Genomic DNA, 5,630 nt, shown 5'->3' on the forward strand with positions numbered 1-5,630 from the left:
AAGTTTAACAGTGGGATTATATTTAGGGGAGAGTATTTTTTTCAGAGTTTCTCTGTGTAGCCCTGCTTGTCCTGGAACTCACTCTGTAGAGCAGGCTGGCCTTGAACTCACAGAGATCAGCCTGCCTGGGCTTCCTGAGTGCTGGGATTAAAGGTGTGTCCTAGCACCTCTCAGCCAGGGGAACTTTTTATTTATGGCAAATGCTACTGTTTAGTGTTGATATTCGGTTTCTTTTGTCTGTGTGTTTTTATTTTAAAAAAAAGGAGAGAGAATTTAATTGAAGAAAACGATAGATGGTATATAGACAGGGTAAAACTAATGGCAGAAATGATGGGATAAAGTGTGGGGAACATTGTCTACTCCTCCCCTCCCCCACAGTACAGCAGGCTCCTGAGGTTGTCATCTGTGACCTTGTATGGGGAAGACCCAGGCCATCAGGATCAATCATGAAGCCGGCCAGACAAGCCGGTGATCGGCCTTCCGGGGAGTCTCCCGTGAGCGTGGAGCCTAAAGAGTCAGAGAAGACAGTAATCACAACTGGCACCATCGGTTGTGTACAGAGGCGTAAACTCGGCATGGGAACTGGTTCTGGGGCAAAAACACAGTGTAGGCGAAAGTGTGTCCCTCTCTGGCCCTTTCTCATGTCACCAGCATAGCATTCTGTCACTTTTCATCCCTCCATTCTCTTCTCTCACCTTTAAGTTAATTAATATGCACTAAATTCATATTAATTTGCCTGTTTCTGTTTACTTATTCCAATATGGTTCTAGAAAAAATTTAAATGACATGTGTGGCTCACATTATAGATTTCTTTGAATGGCATTGCTTTGGAAAATATGGAGGTTTGGGTTATGGCAAATTCGAACCTTTTATATATCAAACACAAAGTACCCACAGGCTCTGAACCTCTTGATCCCTTCCCAATGCTTAGAACACCGAGTTATGTATGGTGACTTGGTTCCTAACTTGAATATTTAGGGTAATTCCCTTAATCCTATTACAGCAGTGGTTCTGAACATTCCTAATGCTGTGCCCCTTTAATATAGTTCCCCAAGTTGTGGTGACCCCACCCATAAAATTTTTTTGTTGCTACTTTATAACTGTAATTTTGTTACTGTTATGAGATATAATATAAATATCAGTGTTTTCTGAGTGTCTTAGATGACCCCTGTGAAAAGGTTGTTTGACCTGCAAGAGGGTCACGACCCACAGGTTGAGAAACACTGTACTACAGGTCATCTGTATCATCATCATCATCATCATCATCATCCGTTAAAAATGACATTGTTTTATTTTCGCTAGCAGGCATGGGCTGCATGTGACGTAGGTGTGGTGAGCTCAGGTGTGGATGGGGAAGGGGGTGGAGGAGGTGATGACTTAGTGGCTGGAAGGGAATGGACAGGCTTAAGTATGCTTCTGGGAAGTCCGGAGGAAGGACTCATGGCACGCTAGAGCTAAGCCACCAGTAAGGTTGAAAAACTTGGAAATCTAGCTTGGAAAGCTATCACCGTTGAGGTCCAGCTTCTTCATGATGCGGTCAAGGACACCAGGATCCTTCTGGTTCTTTGTGAAGGCGGCCAGCCCGGTGCTCATGAAGGAAAGGAACTCAGTTCTGGAGAGTTGACATCTATCTCCATCCTTCCCACTGTACTTTGGAAAACAGCAATTGGGGACTCGACGCATCTTGGCCTCTGTAGACATCTTTGCCAAGTTGGGAAGCGAGGCCCGGCTGGGACAGGAATTCATCTTGATCAAGATGAATTCTTTTTGTATCCATCCCTTATGAGGCAACCTAAAAAGTACCCAGTAATGTTTTGGGGTTGGTGACAAAGTACAGAAGGATAGACTAATCAGTATCATGAAAATATATTTATATCAACCTGGGGTTTCTTCGATTACATTTCTGCAGCTTATCAAGGAGAACCTTCGTTTTGCTGGTGCGAGTATCATCAGTTTCCCGGTTGTGAGGTGTTTTGGTTTGAATAGGGAAAGTGTTAATAAATACTTGACCTGCAGTTGGTGGTGCCCAAGTTGGGGCTACTCAAGCTTTCACAGGTGGGCCTTAACCAGAGAAAGCCGGTCATACCTGCTTTTGGAGGTTATGCATGGCTGCTGATCCCTTCTCTTCCCCCCTGATTCCTGTCTACTGTAAGATGAACGTTTTCCTCCGTATGCTCCTGCCGCCATGATGATCTGCTTCACCATAGTCCTCGAGTCCATAGAGCCATATTTCTGGATTGAAATGTCTGTCTTAACATAGAATAAAATTTGCACTCTTTGGTTACATTATTATGATGGATTTTCAGTCACAGTAACACACACACACACACAGACACACAGACACACAGACACACACACACACACACACACACACACACACACACTGTATTGGTATTGGATAGACAGGGCACACTATTGGCTTTCAGGGTCTTTCCCCAGCCTGCCTGTGTAGCTCGCCTGGAGATCAATCTGCCTTTGTTTCCCTTCATTCATTTCTTCCTTACCTTGAACTTTGGCTGATTCTTGACTTTTCCCCTAGCTCTGTCTCCTTGACTTTATCAGTACCTAGGTAGTCCCTCAGCCCCAGGAGCCCTGGATCTGAGATTAGGTTAAGGTCATTGTAAGGCAAGTCTGTGGCTAGACCCACATTCCCATCTTCCATTTTTTTCCTGGGCTATGTTTATCCTGCCCTGACATTTGATATTTGATGTTCCTTGGCAGAGAAGAAGCGCTAGCAGGAGAAATAACAGATGTATATTAAAATGCAGCCTTGTAACGTCTGCAACCCTCTAGGAATTCTCACAGGTAATTCACTTCCCAGAATGTTGAGCATGGTGTATAATTTTCTTGCTCAATACACCCGATAGCTGAAATACATAATAAATAATCTTGTTTTAAAATTGTATTGAGATTTTTAGTTAAAAATATATAGTTTAGTTAGAAAAATATATCGTTTTTTTAGTGTCTTCTGAGGATTTTTTTTGCAGACTTCCAGACTACCTCCCACCTCCAAGGCTTTTGAAATCCTCAGGCGCCCATGCTCCTTGTATAAATGGCACAGCATTTTCATAAAACCCATGCATCTCATCTCCCACACTTTAAATCACCTTTGTTTCATATAATACTGGACATATTGGAAATACCGTATAAAGAGCTGTACTTTATTGCCGTGCTGGCTAATTTTGTGACAAGTTGACACAGCTGGAGTGGTATGAGAGGAGGGAACCCCAATTGAGGAAAGGTATCCATAGCGTTGGGCTGCAGGCAAGCCTGTAGAGCATTTTCTTAATTAGTGATTGGTGGGAGAGTGCCCAGCCCATTGTGGGCGGGGCCACCTCCGGGCATGTGGTCCTGGAGTCTGTAGGAAAGCAGACTGAGCAAGCCACCAGGAACAAAACAGTAAGCAACAGCCCTCTAGGGCTTCTGCCTCAGCTCCTGCCCTGTTTGAGGCTCTGTTCTGGCTTCCTTCAATGAAGAACAGGGATGTGGAAGTGTAGGCAAAATAAGCCCTTTCTTCCTCTAGTTGCTTTGATCGTGGTGTTTCATCACAGCAATAGTAACTCTAACCAACAAAATTGCTTAGTGAATAAGAATGGTTAAAAAAAAAGTATGCGCATGCTCAGGTGTGGGGCAAGTGGAACGGCGTCACTAGACAAAAACCAGGAAAGTTGAGTGGATCCAGAAACCCCAGTAATTCTCCTATCTGAAAACGATAGGCACTTCACCGGCTCCCTACCCGGGTCCTTTCCTGGATCACGTGATCGTAACACCCTACATGAAGATCTTGATTATTAGCATAGAGCCTAGAGTTCTCCAGGCTAATGAGGTATCTAGATAAGCCGGCCCTGGGTGTTTAGTCAATAAGCTTCCCTTCCCAGACACTCCTTCCTGCAAAAGGCATTTAACCTCTGGTCCACCCTGAGTAAGTTGTACATACCCATTTTCCACGATGAGTAAACAGTTTGCACAAGCAAGGGCTGTCTTTCTCATCAAGAACCCCGCAGTTGGGGGAAGCCTTTGTCACACGGAGCCAATCTGCCTAAGTCTCCCACAGAAGGCTCCCTTTGCACTCCAGACTGGACACTCACCCTTGAGCTAATCTGCATTCCCCCTCCCCCAGCTCCAACTTGTTGCTGGCCCTGGGAACCCCTCCTTTCTCAACTCCCCGTGGTGGTTCCCAGCAGAGTCTGGGAGCCCGGAAGTATGGAAAGCCCAGTCTCAGCCTCAGTCTGTGCTGTTTTTCACCCGGTCTGGGGCCCCCATCTTAGGCTTCATTCTGCCACCCCTGAGTGGGTGTTGGCATTCTTTGAGCCCGGCACCCAGAGGATGGAATGTAGCCTATCGCCTCCCTATTTTGTCCGCCCAAGCTTCGTTCACACAACCTAGCGGCAAGGTGGAGTGTGGACCCACACTCAGGATTGGTAGAATTAAAATACCTTTTTGATCTGTAATTGGTTGATTCCACAAATGACAGGCATCAGAGGGTGTGTGTATGTACCCGAACACAGCATTTGGCTGGCCGATGATCATGTCTGTATAGGTCATTATCTTGTGGCATTTGGCTCCTTCCTTGATGCTTTTATTTATGCAGGATCCTAGGAGTATTGATTACTTTTTTCCTATGGCTCCCATCTAGGTTTTTATCTAACAAATACCCCCAAAGACTTCATCTAGGCAATCAGTTGGGTTTGTCAACTTTTATGAGCAAAACACGTGGCATTCATGGGCTGGACAGGTGACTCAGCGGTTAAGAGTACTGGCTGCTCTTGCAGAGGACCCAGGTTGAATTCCCAGCACTTATAACTGTTTATAACTCCACTTATAAACAAAGAGATTTAATGCCCTCTTTTGACCTCTGTGGGCACCAGGAGTGCACATGGCACACATATATGTGTATATACAGGCAAAATATCCTTACCGTATAAGAATAAAATAAATCTAGAAAACAAAACACATAGGCTTCAGACCTCTCCTCTCTCTCTCTCTCTCTCTCTCTCTCTCTCTCTCTCTCTCTCCTGTCCCCCTCTTCTCTCACCCTGTTTCTGTCTGTCTGTCTGTCTCTGTCTTTCTGTCTGTCTCTCTCTGTCTCTGTCTCTGTCTCTGTCTCTGTCTCTCTCTCTCTCTCTCTCTCTCTGTCTCTCTGTCTCTCTCTCTCTCTCTCAACAGTCTCTCTACATAGTCTAGGCTTTCCTTGAACTCACTGTAGACCAGGCTCAAACTCAGAGATCTGACTGCCTCTGCCTCCCAGTGCTGGGTTCTAAGGTCTAAGGTGTGCACTGCAATGCTCAGCTCCCTTCCTTTTATAAAACCACCTCCTACTTCTTTCTAAAAAGAGTTTAACATTCTTTTTTATTTTACATTTTATTATTTGTTTATATATGTTTGGGATGTATGTAGGTAGATGCACATCTGGAATTTTTGTGTGTGCATATGGAAGCCTGAGGTTGACATCATGTGTCTTCCGCCATCACTTTCAGTCTTAGGTGCTGAGGCAGGATCTCTCGCTGAGCCCAGTGTTTGCTGTTAAGGCTAGCCTAGTTAGTTAGCTTGCTCTGGGGAAATTTGCCGTTGGCCTACCCTTCAGCTCTGGGATTATAGGCAAACTGCCATGTCCATCTGGCTTATATGTG

At 45.0% G+C, this 5,630-nt stretch overlaps 1 pseudogene; it reads right to left on the reverse strand.

Moving 5' to 3' along the window:
- Positions 1 to 1,404: 1,404 nt before the first annotated feature.
- On the reverse strand, positions 1,405 to 4,303 carry S100a11-ps1 (S100 calcium binding protein A11, pseudogene 1; annotated as a pseudogene).
- Between the last annotated feature and the right edge of the window lie 1,327 nt (positions 4,304 to 5,630).

Source organism: Rattus norvegicus, chromosome 13, assembly GCF_036323735.1.
Source record: "Rattus norvegicus strain BN/NHsdMcwi chromosome 13, GRCr8, whole genome shotgun sequence".
NCBI classification, from domain to species: Eukaryota; Metazoa; Chordata; class Mammalia; order Rodentia; family Muridae; genus Rattus; species Rattus norvegicus.